General features: G+C 37.5%; 1 protein-coding gene across 1 annotated transcript in view; it reads right to left on the bottom strand.

The window, feature by feature from the left end:
- Nucleotides 1–18,139, bottom strand: part of LOC139140461 (uncharacterized) — a 95,903-nt gene extending 77,764 nt beyond the window's left edge. Inside the window, exon 1 of the mRNA XM_070709749.1 lies at nucleotides 18,039–18,139. The gene's annotated coding sequence lies outside the window, so the exon portion shown is untranslated. The remainder of the gene's footprint in view (nucleotides 1–18,038) is intronic.

Below are 18,139 nucleotides of genomic sequence, written 5' to 3'. Positions count from 1 at the left end.
TCAATAAAAACGCAAAATGTAATGGTATTGACTGTCAGCTGTAAATAAGGGATAGGCGACGAAATGTAAATTCAATGGGTAAAGTAGAATCTTTATTTTTGTAACAAAACCGTGGGTCCCATGTCTTTAGACAGTTAGTACACACATGTGATGAATTACCAACCAGCTTAAATCTGTAGTGCGTGGGAACCTTATTGAATTGATGTTGTTCAGAAACAACAATACTAACTGCGCCACAATTTTTGTCCTAGTCTATATGAAGTAAATCTAGTGACGACTGTAAAAGAGAGAATTGTCTCGATATAGAAACACCTGACGTGGTCGGGTTTGCTTCTCGTAGAGTCCTTCATTTCAGCTTTCATATTTATGACAAAAGTAAAAATCAAGTTTAGCTTACTTAGAGTGCAGTCTCTGTATAAGGGTAAGACATACGACTTGTGACCTATGTAATATTATCAGCAATAGTTAAGTAAAGTGTTAAAGTTGTAGTTGCTGATGTAAGTGAGTGTCTGTGCATGGGGCTGAAATAGATGGCGTGTTTTATCCTTACTAAAGATCATCATATATTATGAGCCTCAGGTCATGGACAACACGACCACAAAATGCAGTAGACATTTCTTCCAGATGGTGCTAAAGTAACGAGATACAAAATCTAAGAAAGAGTAGGACTGGCACATAAAAACTCTCACCCTAATGCACATTGTCAAATTTCCGAATAGTCATAAGGCTTAACTGACCTAATGAAAATCTTCAAATCTACCAGGAAGGCTTCAGTGAATCGATGAATTGTTGGTACGAAACATTTTAGTGTCAGTGAGTGCACAACGAGCGCCGTGCCCTTCGTGATCCATCACAAATTGTATCGATTTGTCGCCAGTAATATTTCATGACTGTTTCAGCACAATACTGTGCGTGACCGATGATGACTCGGCACTCAACGATAGAAGATTATCAGGGAAATCTAAAGTCGTACAAATAAAGTTCGTCCCTTCTATGCCTTGACAAGAAAATCCAAGTCATTTCGCTTCGTGCTTAACAGCGGACAAGAGAAATTCTAATTCATTTTTTACTATTTAATTTGCTGTTTGACGTTATCTTTAGTGGCGAACGAGTTTGAAACAATCTGTGGTGGACGGGACTCCGCTCAGGATCGGGTCAATATCTGGTAACGTGGCTTCGATCCAACCAAGGATCGGAAAACGGAAGCGGAAAACCCGCTCCCCAAATGTTCCAAGCGGAAAACCCGCTCCCCAAATGTTCCACACACACGTTGTTTTCAGTGTCCTCTCCGGCTATGCCAGCAGGTAAAGACCTAGAAAATATCCCGAGTGAAAATAGCGACTACAACCAGCGTCCTAAGCTAAATAACATAATGATCAACACAACGCCATGTAAATCTCTTCTCCCCAAAAAACGTGCTAACATCCACGAATCACGTGACTCCTAACGCACTTCTGATTGGCCACAATCCCCCTGTCAAGCAGGTAAGGAAACCCGTCACTCACGGCCGACAAGTGACGAAGTGAAGCCGAACTGAAGCAATATACCGATCACGCATCACATTAGCATTTCATCACAAATCATTTTTTCGGATACAAGGTGAATCTGGGACTTGATATTTTGGCGTTGATTTTGATTTTCTGGCATTCATATTTTTAAAATCAATTCACGAACATGAAGAGTGCTTCATTATGCTACTAATTGTGTGCTCATTCACTCGAAAGTTACGTAGCTTTCAACGAACCCCTTCTACACTGAATTATATGAATATAAGCTTATGTTGATGTCAGCTAAAAAGTGTCCGTAGTTCCTAGGCTTGAAAGATCAATTAATTTATATGTCATCTGTGTGCCTTGAATTTCGTTTCATCGGTGTAAATTTATCATCTAATTACCGGTTATATTGAATGTTTCTCTTTTACAAAATTTTACATCGCTACATTTTGTAAGGGCACGGCAACGTTTATTCCTATATGATACACAAAATATCGTTCAATCACGTTCAATCATGTCGATTTTTAGCGCCAAGGACTAATCTGTCACTATCGTCGGATTTTCTCGCATTCTTCTCCAACATTTCATATTAACGTTTTATTAGTAACGACTTCTACATGTATTATATAGTATAAGTTCTGATCACGTTTTTAGTTCACGAGATTGACACATACAATGTCTGACCCTGTGACCTTAGGTGACAACCACGCTGGTGAGGCCAAAAAACAAAATCTGCCTCACTCACATGTGGACAAATTTCAAAGTTACAGGGAGCAGTTTGTTGGCAGATGTTATGAATGGCGTAGTATCTTTCGCGTGCTTTCCGAAACCCCCTCATATCTTGGTATCGGGAGGCCTGCAGACTACTGATTTCGCCTCAAGAAGTCATTTGTCTGACTAGCATGCGAATGTGATTGTCATTGAAGATTTTTTTACTAGTTTCATGTTCAAGCAGTGACATTTCTATGTACCTGACTGCAAGCCTACAAAATCTTGCTCAAATCTCGCGGGCGAAATATAATTTACTATTATTTATTGAAGTATCGTTTCTGTTGCTGACAGTTTGTAGCATCGTCCTACGATCTTTTCATTGTAAGAATAACTACAGAGGTCAAAAAATATGTATTCTATAGAAAGCACTAGCATGGCAGCAGAAAACACAGGTTCCCTAACTTACTTATGAAATTGGAAAGTATTCTAAGAAACATGGTACTCCATGATGAGTCCCCTTTGCAAATCTGCAACTCTTCAAGCCCTTATAAACCATCATGTATACCGAAAAATTTTTAATTCGATGCTTGTGAAAAACAAGGTCAACAAACGTGCGATATACCGGGATTTTAAAAATAAAACAAAAAATAACGGCATTATAATATCTCCAATTACAACTCCATATATTTATAAAATCTAATTACACGCCGTATTCGCCTGCATTAAGATCTCTTCGAATTTCGGAGTCCATTTTCGTATCTTACTTTAAAGTCATCAAACATAATTTACAATCAGTAATTTATGTACCATGATTGCTCAATCAGAGGGCTTTTGCCTAGAGGTAAAATACGTATTGTAAAATAGAACATTTAAATGATTGATTCTGATCGCAAAAAGGGTGATTTGCGTGAGCACAAGGCAAATGGTCACTCTTTGCTGGGTGCAGAATGACGTGTCATCGTAAATACAGGACAACTTAATGAGCTACAGGGACCTTTTGTAAGACGAGTGAGATAAAGTTCACAGCTGTTCATATATAAGTTTTACAGCAGCGTCAGCATAATAAAGAGTCTTACACTGGCAGTATGAATGAAGTGATCCGACGACATCTCGGATAGCCTAAGGGAGAATTCACGCTCAATTTTGAGGATCAACCAACCAGTAAAGTGACAAGGTGACAATGCTGTATAGTTTTTCTTTTCGGTAGAAGCTATTTAGGGCTACAAACTTGGCGAAGTTAACACACCGTACGATACAAGGTGTCGAAAGCCACACACAGTGACAGCCCATGTCCGATATGTAAGCACATGCACGTCGAAATATAGTTGCGTCGTCCATGGATTGAACGTAACTAATTTATCACGAAATTTTTACAGTTTTCTAAACACATCGAAATTGAAAATTAGGTGTTTGAAGTTTCAAAAATATCAATATTTAACCCCTAATCACATTCCAAATACGACGTCCGATTACTGCGATAGCAGTCCGATTACTACGCACTTAACATTGGGTCAAAATTTGGCAACTTGACCCCCTTAATACCACTTCCGTGGTGTTAACAGTCTGAGGATAAACACAATAAAGTTTCAAAAGGTAAAGTAATAAGCATTCGTAGTGTTCGTCATTTATGAAACGGCTTTGGGCGAAATTCAATACCCTGTCCGAAAACTGTCATACTGAGTGTATCGATTTGTGAAAAATGTAATTTTCAATTTTCAAAACGATAACTGTGAAACCTCATTTACTTACAAAATACAAACTGAGTCCAAAAGAGTAGCGTACTCCAGAGTTTTGAGGAAAATTGAGTTTTGAGGTATTTTTAATTAAAACGTTGGACAATACTAAGTAATGGACTGGAACTAGGTACAAATGAGCAATATTCTTTCTGCGAAAAATGAGTAAAAAGTGCTTAATATGTTGATAGTAAATATCATCAAAATTAAGTAAACCTGAGATGACTTTTGCAGTGCGACTTGACTATAGAAACCATTTTATAAAAACTTTCCAAATAGACAAGGTGGGGCAAAGCATTATAGCAGCAGAAAGTTATTTCGAGATACGATTAAAAGTTCAATTTACTCTGGCAGATTTTTACAATATTGATGACTGAAAGATGATTGAGTTGCAATGTCTACATGTCACATCATATGTTACCCGATACGACAAAAATGTAAAAAAGTATTTTAAGGTAATTCAAGACAAATGTAAAATATGATGGTATTGACGCGAAATAGAAGATAGGTGACGTAATGTAAATGGAACGGGTATAGTAGGAATCTTTATTTTTCTAACAAAACAGTGGGTCCAATGTCTTTTAGACAGTCAGTATACACAAATGATGAATTAGCGACTAGCTTAAATCTTTAAACGCAGCAGACATTTCTTCCATATGGTGATAAAGTCACGAGATACAAAATTTCAGAAACAGTAGGACTGGCACATAAAAATCTCACCCTAATGCAAATTGTCAAATCTCCTTAAAGTCATAAGACCTAACTGACTGAATGAAAATTTTCAAATCTACCAGGAAGGTTTCAGTGAATCGATGAATTGTTCGTACGAAAAATTTCAGTGTCAGTGAGTGCACAACGAGCGCCATGACGTTGTTGTTCAATCACAAAGTGGATGGATTTGTCTCCGCTCCAGTAATGTTTCATGACTGTTTCAGCACAATACTGTGCGTGGCGATGATGAGGCACTCAACGACAGGAGATTGTCAGGGAAATCTACAGTCGTACAAATATCGTTCGTCCCTCTTATGTCTCGACAAGAAAATCCAAGTCATTTCGCTTCGTGTTTAAAACGGTAAAGTGAAATTCTAATTCATTTTGAGACTATTTAATTCGCTGTTTGATGTAATTTTTAGTGGCGAACGAGTTTGAAACAATTATTTTTTTTGGATACAGGGTGAATCCGGGACTTGATATTTTGGCGTTGATTTCGATTTTCCGGAGGAGCCACCGGAGGAGCCACCGGTACGAGAAGAAACAAAGAGGCCTGGCAACTCATTGATAACCCATGGCTACTACGTGAACAGGATGGTCCCGTTTGGCCATGTCTTATGGACTTATACCATTATTATTACTGAGCGTCCACGTCCACCACACGCTGTACTGTGTGTTTCAATCAGGGAATATCGAGCAATTTTTCGCAAAAGGGTAATAAATTACCTAGCATCTCCCGATATTTCAACAATAAAATCATTACCCTATGCAATACACTCAGTGTGACAGTTTTCGGATGACCTCAGTTTCTGGGCATTTTAAGACATGCTGTTCGTTGTACTCACTTCGCTCTTTATTGATAGCGTTTTACAAGTCACGTTACCGCATATTAAGTCAGGTGACAATGCTGTATAGTTTTTCTTTTCGGTAGAAGCTATTTAGGGCTACAAACTTGGCGAAGTTAACACACCGTACGATACAAGGTGTCGAAAGCCACACACAGTGACAGCCCATGTCCGATATGTAAGCACATGCACGTCGAAAATTATAGTTGCGTCGTCCATGGATTGAACGTAACTAATTTATCACGAAATTTTTACAGTTTTCTAAACACATCGAAATTGAAAATTAGGTGTTTGAAGTTTCAAAAATATCAATATTTAACCCCCAATCACATTCCAAATACGACGTCCGATTACTGCGATAGCAGTCCGATTACTACGCACTTAACATTGGGTCAAAATTGGCAACTTGACCCCCTTAATACCACTTCCGTGGTGTTAACAGTCTGAGGATAAACACAATAAAGTTTCAAAAGGTAAAGTAATAAGCATTCGTAGTGTTCGTCATTTATGAAACGGCTTTGGGCGAAATTCAATACCCTGTCCGAAAACTGTCATACTGAGTGTATCGATTTGTGAAAAATGTAATTTTCAATTTTCAAAACGATAACTGTGAAACCTCATTTACTTACAAAATACAAACTGAGTCCAAAAGAGTAGCGTACTCCAGAGTTTTGAGGAAAATTGAGTTTTGAGGTATTTTTAATTAAAACGTTGGACAATACTAAGTAATGGACTGGAACTAGGTACAAATGAGCAATATTCTTTCTGCGAAAAATGAGTAAAAAGTGCTTAATATGTTGATAGTAAATATCATCAAAATTAAGTAAACCTGAGATGACTTTTGCAGTGCGACTTGACTATAGAAACCATTTTATAAAAACTTTCCAAATAGACAAGGTGGGCAAAGCATTATAGCAGCAGAAAGTTATTTCGAGATACGATTAAAAGTTCAATTTACTCTGGCAGATTTTTACAATATTGATGACTGAAAGATGATTGAGTTGCAATGTCTACATGTCACATCATATGTTACCCGATACGACAAAAAATGTAAAAAAGTATTTTAAGGTAATTCAAGACAAATGTAAAATATGATGGTATTGACGCGAAATAGAAGATAGGTGACGTAATGTAAATGGAACGGGTATAGTAGGAATCTTTATTTTTCTAACAAAACAGTGGGTCCAATGTCTTTTAGACAGTCAGTATACACAAATGATGAATTAGCGACTAGCTTAAATCTTTAAACGCAGCAGACATTTCTTCCATATGGTGATAAAGTCACGAGATACAAAATTCAGAAACAGTAGGACTGGCACATAAAAATCTCACCCTAATGCAAATTGTCAAATCTCCTTAAAGTCATAAGACCTAACTGACTGAATGAAAATTTTCAAATCTACCAGGAAGGTTTCAGTGAATCGATGAATTGTTCGTACGAAAAATTTCAGTGTCAGTGAGTGCACAACGAGCGCCATGACGTTGTTGTTCAATCACAAAGTGGATGGATTTGTCTCCGCTCCAGTAATGTTTCATGACTGTTTCAGCACAATACTGTGCGTGGCCGATGATGAGGCACTCAACGACAGGAGATTGTCAGGGAAATCTACAGTCGTACAAATATCGTTCGTCCCTCTTATGTCTCGACAAGAAATCCAAGTCATTTCGCTTCGTGTTTAAAACGGTAAAGTGAAATTCTAATTCATTTTGAGACTATTTAATTCGCTGTTTGATGTAATTTTTAGTGGCGAACGAGTTTGAAACAATCATTTTTTTTGGATACAGGGTGAATCCGGGACTTGATATTTTGGCGTTGATTTCGATTTTCCGGAGGAGCCACCGGAGGAGCCACCGGTACGAGAAGAAACAAAGAGGCCTGGCAACTCATTGATAACCCATGGCTACTAACGTGAACAGGATGGTCCCGTTTGGCCATGTCTTATGGACTTATACCATTATTATTACTGAGCGTCCACGTCCACCCACACGCTGTACTGTGTGTTTCAATCAGGGAATATCGAGCAATTTTTCGCAAAAGGGTAATAAATTACCTAGCATCTCCCGATATTTCAACAATAAAATCATTACCCTATGCAATACACTCAGTGTGACAGTTTTCGGATGACCTCATTTCTGGGCATTTTAAGACATGCTGTTCGTTGTACTCACTTCGCTCTTTATTGATAGCGTTTTACAAGTCACGTTACCGCATATTAAGTCAGGTGACAATGCTGTATAGTTTTTCTTTTCGGTAGAAGCTATTTAGGGCTACAAACTTGGCGAAGTTAACACACCGTACGATACAAGGTGTCGAAAGCCACACACAGTGACAGCCCATGTCCGATATGTAAGCACATGCACGTCGAAAATTATAGTTGCGTCGTCCATGGATTGAACGTAACTAATTTATCACGAAATTTTTACAGTTTTCTAAACACATCGAAATTGAAAATTAGGTGTTTGAAGTTTCAAAAATATCAATATTTAACCCCCAATCACATTCCAAATACGACGTCCGATTACTGCGATAGCAGTCCGATTACTACGCACTTAACATTGGGTCAAAATTTGGCAACTTGACCCCCTTAATACCACTTCCGTGGTGTTAACAGTCTGAGGATAAACACAATAAAGTTTCAAAAGGTAAAGTATAAGCATTCGTAGTGTTCGTCATTTATGAAACGGCTTTGGGCGAAATTCAATACCCTGTCCGAAAACTGTCATACTGAGTGTATCGATTTGTGAAAAATGTAATTTTCAATTTTCAAAACGATAACTGTGAAACCTCATTTACTTACAAAATACAAACTGAGTCCAAAAGAGTAGCGTACTCCAGAGTTTTGAGGAAAATGAGTTTTGAGGTATTTTTAATTAAAACGTTGGACAATACTAAGTAATGGACTGGAACTAGGTACAAATGAGCAATATTCTTTCTGCGAAAAATGAGTAAAAAGTGCTTAATATGTTGATAGTAAATATCATCAAAATTAAGTAAACCTGAGATGACTTTTGCAGTGCGACTTGACTATAGAACCATTTTATAAAAACTTTCCAAATAGACAAGGTGGGGCAAAGCATTATAGCAGCAGAAAGTTATTTCGAGATACGATTAAAAGTTCAATTTACTCTGGCAGATTTTTACAATATTGATGACTGAAAGATGATTGAGTTGCAATGTCTACATGTCACATCATATGTTACCCGATACGACAAAAAATGTAAAAAAGTATTTTAAGGTAATTCAAGACAAATGTAAAATATGATGGTATTGACGCGAAATAGAAGATAGGTGACGTAATGTAAATGGAACGGGTATAGTAGGAATCTTTATTTTTCTAACAAAACAGTGGGTCCAATGTCTTTTAGACAGTCAGTATACACAAATGATGAATTAGCGACTAGCTTAAATCTTTAAACGCAGCAGACATTTCTTCCATATGGTGATAAAGTCACGAGATACAAAATTTCAGAAACAGTAGGACTGGCACATAAAAATCTCACCCTAATGCAAATGTCAAATCTCCTTAAAGTCATAAGACCTAACTGACTGAATGAAAATTTTCAAATCTACCAGGAAGGTTTCAGTGAATCGATGAATTGTTCGTACGAAAAATTTCAGTGTCAGTGAGTGCACAACGAGCGCCATGACGTTGTTGTTCAATCACAAAGTGGATGGATTTGTCTCCGCTCCAGTAATGTTTCATGACTGTTTCAGCACAATACTGTGCGTGGCCGATGATGAGGCACTCAACGACAGGAGATTGTCAGGGAAATCTACAGTCGTACAAATATCGTTCGTCCCTCTTATGTCTCGACAAGAAAATCCAAGTCATTTCGCTTCGTGTTTAAAAACGGTAAAGTGAAATTCTAATTCATTTTGAGACTATTTAATTCGCTGTTTGATGTAATTTTTAGTGGCGAACGAGTTTGAAACAATCATTTTTTTTGGATACAGGGTGAATCCGGGACTTGATATTTTGGCGTTGATTTCGATTTTCCGGAGGAGCCACCGGAGGAGCCACCGGTACGAGAAGAAACAAAGAGGCCTGGCAACTCATTGATAACCCATGGCTACTAACGTGAACAGGATGGTCCCGTTTGGCCATGTCTTATGGACTTATACCATTATTATTACTGAGCGTCCACGTCCACCCACACGCTGTACTGTGTGTTTCAATCAGGGAATATCGAGCAATTTTTCGCAAAAGGGTAATAAATTACCTAGCATCTCCCGATATTTCAACAATAAAATCATTACCCTATGCAATACACTCAGTGTGACAGTTTTCGGATGACCTCAGTTTCTGGGCATTTTAAGACATGCTGTTCGTTGTACTCACTTCGCTCTTTATTGATAGCGTTTTACAAGTCACGTTACCGCATATTAAGTCAGGTGACAATGCTGTATAGTTTTTCTTTTCGGTAGAAGCTATTTAGGGCTACAAACTTGGCGAAGTTAACACACCGTACGATACAAGGTGTCGAAAGCCACACACAGTGACAGCCCATGTCCGATATGTAAGCACATGCACGTCGAAAATTATAGTTGCGTCGTCCATGGATTGAACGTAACTAATTTATCACGAAATTTTTACAGTTTTCTAAACACATCGAAATTGAAAATTAGGTGTTTGAAGTTTCAAAATATCAATATTTAACCCCAATCACATTCCAAATACGACGTCCGATTACTGCGATAGCAGTCCGATTACTACGCACTTAACATTGGGTCAAAATTTGGCAACTTGACCCCCTTAATACCACTTCCGTGGTGTTAACAGTCTGAGGATAAACACAATAAAGTTTCAAAAGGTAAAGTAATAAGCATTCGTAGTGTTCGTCATTTATGAAACGGCTTTGGGCGAAATTCAATACCCTGTCCGAAAACTGTCATACTGAGTGTATCGATTTGTGAAAAATGTAATTTTCAATTTTCAAAACGATAACTGTGAAACCTCATTTACTTACAAAATACAAACTGAGTCCAAAAGAGTAGCGTACTCCAGAGTTTTGAGGAAAATTGAGTTTTGAGGTATTTTTAATTAAAACGTTGGACAATACTAAGTAATGGACTGGAACTAGGTACAAATGAGCAATATTCTTTCTGCGAAAAATGAGTAAAAAGTGCTTAATATGTTGATAGTAAATATCATCAAAATTAAGTAAACCTGAGATGACTTTTGCAGTGCGACTTGACTATAGAACCATTTTATAAAACTTTCCAAATAGACAAGGTGGGGCAAAGCATTATAGCAGCAGAAAGTTATTTCGAGATACGATTAAAGTTCAATTTACTCTGGCAGATTTTTACAATATTGATGACTGAAAGATGATTGAGTTGCAATGTCTACATGTCACATCATATGTTACCCGATACGACAAAAAATGTAAAAAAGTATTTTAAGGTAATTCAAGACAAATGTAAAATATGATGGTATTGACGCGAAATAGAAGATAGGTGACGTAATGTAAATGGAACGGGTATAGTAGGAATCTTTATTTTTCTAACAAAACAGTGGGTCCAATGTCTTTTAGACAGTCAGTATACACAAATGATGAATTAGCGACTAGCTTAAATCTTTAAACGCAGCAGACATTTCTTCCATATGGTGATAAAGTCACGAGATACAAAATTTCAGAAACAGTAGGACTGGCACATAAAAATCTCACCCTAATGCAAATTGTCAAATCTCCTTAAAGTCATAAGACCTAACTGACTGAATGAAAATTTTCAAATCTACCAGGAAGGTTTCAGTGAATCGATGAATTGTTCGTACGAAAAATTTCAGTGTCAGTGAGTGCACAACGAGCGCCATGACGTTGTTGTTCAATCACAAAGTGGATGGATTTGTCTCCGCTCCAGTAATGTTTCATGACTGTTTCAGCACAATACTGTGCGTGGCCGATGATGACGCACTCAACGACAGGAGATTGTCAGGGAAATCTACAGTCGTACAAATATCGTTCGTCCCTCTTATGTCTCGACAAGAAAATCCAAGTCATTTCGCTTCGTGTTTAAAAACGGTAAAGTGAAATTCTAATTCATTTTGAGACTATTTAATTCGCTGTTTGATGTAATTTTTAGTGGCGAACGAGTTTGAAACAATCATTTTTTTTGGATACAGGGTGAATCCGGGACTTGATATTTTGGCGTTGATTTCGATTTTCCGGAGGAGCCACCGGAGGAGCCACCGGTACGAGAAGAAAAACAAAGAGGCCTGGCAACTCATTGATAACCCATGGCTACTAACGTGAACAGGATGGTCCCGTTTGGCCATGTCTTATGGACTTATACCATTATTATTACTGAGCGTCCACGTCCACCCACACGCTGTACTGTGTGTTTCAATCAGGGAATATCGAGCAATTTTTCGCAAAAGGGTAATAAATTACCTAGCATCTCCCGATATTTCAACAATAAAATCATTACCCTATGCAATACACTCAGTGTGACAGTTTTCGGATGACCTCAGTTTCTGGGCATTTTAAGACATGCTGTTCGTTGTACTCACTTCGCTCTTTATTGATAGCGTTTTACAAGTCACGTTACCGCATATTAAGTCAGGTGACAATGCTGTATAGTTTTTCTTTTCGGTAGAAGCTATTTAGGGCTACAAACTTGGCGAAGTTAACACACCGTACGATACAAGGTGTCGAAAGCCACACACAGTGACAGCCCATGTCCGATATGTAAGCACATGCACGTCGAAATATAGTTGCGTCGTCCATGGATTGAACGTAACTAATTTATCACGAAATTTTTACAGTTTTCTAAACACATCGAAATTGAAAATTAGGTGTTTGAAGTTTCAAAAATATCAATATTTAACCCCTAATCACATTCCAAATACGACGTCCGATTACTGCGATAGCAGTCCGATTACTACGCACTTAACATTGGGTCAAAATTTGGCAACTTGACCCCCTTAATACCACTTCCGTGGTGTTAACAGTCTGAGGATAAACACAATAAAGTTTCAAAAGGTAAAGTAATAAGCATTCGTAGTGTTCGTCATTTATGAAACGGCTTTGGGCGAAATTCAATACCCTGTCCGAAAACTGTCATACTGAGTGTATCGATTTGTGAAAAATGTAATTTTCAATTTTCAAAACGATAACTGTGAAACCTCATTTACTTACAAAATACAAACTGAGTCCAAAAGAGTAGCGTACTCCAGAGTTTTGAGGAAAATTGAGTTTTGAGGTATTTTTAATTAAAACGTTGGACAATACTAAGTAATGGACTGGAACTAGGTACAATGAGCAATATTCTTTCTGCGAAAAATGAGTAAAAAGTGCTTAATATGTTGATAGTAAATATCATCAAAATTAAGTAAACCTGAGATGACTTTTGCAGTGCGACTTGACTATAGAAACCATTTTATAAAAACTTTCCAAATAGACAAGGTGGGGCAAAGCATTATAGCAGCAGAAAGTTATTTCGAGATACGATTAAAAGTTCAATTTACTCTGGCAGATTTTTACAATATTGATGACTGAAAGATGATTGAGTTGCAATGTCTACATGTCACATCATATGTTACCCGATACGACAAAAAATGTAAAAAAGTATTTTAAGGTAATTCAAGACAAATGTAAAATATGATGGTATTGACGCGAAATAGAAGATAGGTGACGTAATGTAAATGGAACGGGTATAGTAGGAATCTTTATTTTTCTAACAAAACAGTGGGTCCAATGTCTTTTAGACAGTCAGTATACACAAATGATGAATTAGCGACTAGCTTAAATCTTTAAACGCAGCAGACATTTCTTCCATATGATGATAAAGTCACGAGATACAAAATTTCAGAAACAGTAGGACTGGCACATAAAAATCTCACCCTAATGCAAATTGTCAAATCTCCTTAAAGTCATAAGACCTAACTGACTGAATGAAAATTTTCAAATCTACCAGGAAGGTTTCAGTGAATCGATGAATTGTTCGTACGAAAAATTTCAGTGTCAGTGAGTGCACAAGGAGCGCCATGACGTTGTTGTTCAATCACAAAGTGGATGGATTTGTCTCCGCTCCAGTAATGTTTCATGACTGTTTCAGCACAATACTGTGCGTGGCCGATGATGACGCACTCAACGACAGGAGATTGTCAGGGAAATCTACAGTCGTACAAATATCGTTCGTCCCTCTTATGTCTCGACAAGAAAATCCAAGTCATTTCGCTTCGTGTTTAAAAACGGTAAAGTGAAATTCTAATTCATTTTGAGACTATTTAATTCGCTGTTTGATGTAATTTTTAGTGGCGAACGAGTTTGAAACAATATTTTTTTTGGATACAGGGTGAATCCGGGACTTGATATTTTGGCGTTGATTTCGATTTTCCGGAGGAGCCACCGGAGGAGCCACCGGTACGAGAAGAAACAAAGAGGCCTGGCAACTCATTGATAACCCATGGCTACTAACGTGAACAGGATGGTCCCGTTTGGCCATGTCTTATGGACTTATACCATTATTATTACTGAGCGTCCACGTCCACCCACACGCTGTACTGTGTGTTTCAATCAGGGAATATCGAGCAATTTTTCGCAAAAGGGTAATAAATTACCTAGCATCTCCCGATATTTCAACAATAAAATCATTACCCTATGCAATACACTCAGTGTGACAGTTTTCGGATGACCTCAGTTTCTTGGCATTTTAAGACATGCTGTTCGTTGTACTCACTTCGCTCTTTATTGATAGCGTTTTACAAGTCACGTTACCGCATATTAAGTCAGGTGACAATGCTGTATAGTTTTTCTTTTCGGTAGAAGCTATTTAGGGCTACAAACTTGGCGAAGTTAACACACCGTACGATACAAGGTGTCGAAAGCCACACACAGTGACAGCCCATGTCCGATATGTAAGCACATGCACGTCGAAAATTATAGTTGCGTCGTCCATGGATTGAACGTAACTAATTTATCACGAAATTTTTACAGTTTTCTAAACACATCGAAATTGAAAATTAGGTGTTTGAAGTTTCAAAAATATCAATATTTAACCCCTAATCACATTCCAAATACGACGTCCGATTACTGCGATAGCAGTCCGATTACTACGCACTTAACATTGGGTCAAAATTTGGCAACTTGACCCCCTTAATACCACTTCCGTGGTGTTAACAGTCTGAGGATAAACACAATAAAGTTTCAAAAGGTAAAGTAATAAGCATTCGTAGTGTTCGTCATTTATGAAACGGCTTTGGGCGAAATTCAATACCCTGTCCGAAAACTGTCATACTGAGTGTATCGATTTGTGAAAAATGTAATTTTCAATTTCAAAACGATAACTGTGAAACCTCATTTACTTACAAAATACAAACTGAGTCCAAAAGAGTAGCGTACTCCAGAGTTTTGAGGAAAATTGAGTTTTGAGGTATTTTTAATTAAAACGTTGGACAATACTAAGTAATGGACTGGAACTAGGTACAAATGAGCAATATTCTTTCTGCGAAAAATGAGTAAAAATGCTTAATATGTTGATAGTAAATATCATCAAAATTAAGTAAACCTGAGATGACTTTTGCAGTGCGACTTGACTATAGAAACCATTTTATAAAACTGTCCAAATAGACAAGGTGGGGCAAAGCATTATAGCAGCAGAAAGTTATTTCGAGATACGATTAAAAGTTCAATTTACTCTGGCAGGTTTTTACAATATTGATGACTGAAAGATGATTGAGTTGCAATGTCTACATGTCACATCATATGTTACCCGATACGACAAAAAATGTAAAAAGTATTTTAAGGTAATTCAAGACAAATGTAAAATATGATGGTATTGACGCGAAATAGAAGATAGGTGACGTAATGTAAATGGAACGGGTATAGTAGGAATCTTTATTTTTCTAACAAAACAGTGGGTCCAATGTCTTTTAGACAGTCAGTATACACAAATGATGAATTAGCGACTAGCTTAAATCTTTAAACGCAGCAGACATTTCTTCCATATGGTGATAAAGTCACGAGATACAAAATTTCAGAAACAGTAGGACTGGCACATAAAAATCTCACCCTAATGCAAATTGTCAAATCTCCTTAAAGTCATAAGACCTAACTGACTGAATGAAAATTTTCAAATCTACCAGGAAGGTTTCAGTGAATCGATGAATTGTTCGTACGAAAAATTTCAGTGTCAGTGAGTGCACAACGAGCGCCATAACGTTGTTGTTCAATCACAAAGTGGATGGATTTGTCTCCGCTCCAGTAATGTTTCATGACTGTTTCAGCACAATACTGTGCGTGGCCGATGATGAGGCACTCAACGACAGGAGATTGTCAGGGAAATCTACAGTCGTACAAATATCGTTCGTCCCTCTTATGTCTCGACAAGAAAATCCAAGTCATTTCGCTTCGTGTTTAAAAACGGTAAAGTGAAATTCTAATTCATTTTGAGACTATTTAATTCGCTGTTTGATGTAATTTTTAGTGGCGAACGAGTTTGAAACAATCATTTTTTTTGGATACAGGGTGAATCCGGGACTTGATATTTTGGCGTTGATTTCGATTTTCCGGTATTCATATTTTGAAAATCAATTCACAAACATGATAAGTGCTTCATTATGCTACTAATTGTGTGCGCATTCACTCGAAAGTTGCGGAGCTTTTAACGAACCCTTTATACACTGAATTATATGAATATATGTTGATGTCAGCTAAAAAGTGTCCGTTGTTCCTCGGCTTGAAAGGTCAATTAATTTATATGTCATCTGTGTCCCTTTCATTGCGTCTCATTGGTGTACACTTATCAACTTATTACCGGTAATATCGAATATTTCTCTTTTACAAACTTTTACATCGCTACATTTTGTAAGGGCGTGGCAGCGTTTATCCCTATATGATTCACAAAATATCAATCAATCTCGTTCAATCACGTCGATTTTTAGCGCCAAGGACTAATCTGTCACAAGCATCGGATTTTCTCGCATTCTTCTCCAACATTTCATATGAACGTTTTATTAGTAACGACTTCTACATGTACTACACAGTATAAGTTCTGATCACGTTTTTAGTTCACGTGATTGACACAGACAGTGTCTGACCACGTGACCTTAGGTGACAACCACGCTGGTAAGGCCAAAGAAAAAAATCTGCCTCACTCACAAGTGGACCAATTCAAAGTTACTTGGAGCAGTTTGTGGGTGGATGTTATGAAAGGCGCAGTATCTTTCGCACGCTTTCCGAATTCCCCTCATATCTGGGGATCGGGAGATCTGCAGACGGGAGGCCTGCAGATTACTAATTTCGCCGCAAGAAGTCATCTGTTTGACTAGCGTGCGAATGTGATTTTTTTAGTTTTATATTCAAGCAGTGACATCTCCAATTCCCTAACTACAAGCCTACAAAATCTTGCTCAAATCTCGTAGGCGAAATATTATTTACTCTTATTTATTGAAATATCGTATCTGCTACTGACAGTTTGTAGCATCGTCCTACATCTTTTCATTACAAAAATCACTACAGAGGTCAAAAGATATGTCTTCTATAGGAAGCACTAGCATGACAGCAGAAAACACATAAGTTCCCTGACTTATTTATGAGATGGGGAAAATATTCGCAGAAACATGGTACTACATTCGTCATTTAATTTTGAAAAACGAATGTCCGAAATTTGATATAAGAACATCAAACAGTAACTTCCAGTTTCACTCTGAATTCAAACAATTTATTGCTTGACGTTAATTCATAATTAAAAATAATGTCAAATAACGGGGTTTCTTTTCTTTTCAAATCGGATTGGATTTTCACTTGATGTTTCAGGTATACCGACCTATCCTACATAACACCCTTCGATGCTAAGCATGTTTTCTCATTTTCAGAATTTTCCTAAATTTTGTAGTTTTTGATCGGTCACATCCAAATAATATTTTTTTTTACAATTAAAACTCAAGTTTTTGGCGAGTGAGACCCATATCACAGGTTTCTCCCTAATTGCTTTATAAAGATTGAAAACTGACAAAAAATTGGCCGAATGTTGGTCTGATCAAAAATCAAACCTACGTCATGAATTTATATGAGTTGGATTAGAACCGAGTAGGTGGACGTCCAGCTTGATTTAGCCAGAACTTTAAGTGGATCTCTCTTTGTCATGTTTTGAAACCTGGATGAACGGAGAAAAAGATTAGAGTTGACGAAATCCCCATACACGGATTTGTTTCCTTGGCTCAATGAAAATCATCAAACCTGTACATCGATTATTGCACGGTGAATTGAAGGATTCTTTCTCCTGATCATCTCAGTCCCAGTGTTCAACCAGTGACGGCATTCCTGTTATTTCACGACACAGTCAAAACAATATTGCTTCCACGATTTGTACATTTTGTGATGCTTTCCATCCGAAAGTACACGCTCAAAGCGATAATGTCTTATGTGGTATGGGATTATACCGTTTTACGGAAAAATTAAGCAAAAACTGTTCCCACAAACCTCGGTCTCGCCGAAATAGCTTTGGGTTGAGTTAGCGCACTAGCTATACTTTTCACCAGCTCGAAGCTGTGTGACAACCACTATAGTAGCAAATTTCTTACAACTAATTTTATACTTACCAAGTATTGGCGACTCTCCAGCAATACAGCAATATGAAAATTTCAACCGTGATTAGACATTATATATAGTTTACGTTTGCAAACATGACCTTTTGTAAAAC

Source organism: Ptychodera flava, chromosome 9, assembly GCF_041260155.1.
Source record: "Ptychodera flava strain L36383 chromosome 9, AS_Pfla_20210202, whole genome shotgun sequence".
Lineage (NCBI taxonomy): Eukaryota > Metazoa > Hemichordata > Enteropneusta > Ptychoderidae > Ptychodera > Ptychodera flava.
This window is presented reverse-complemented; position numbering and strand designations above follow the sequence as displayed.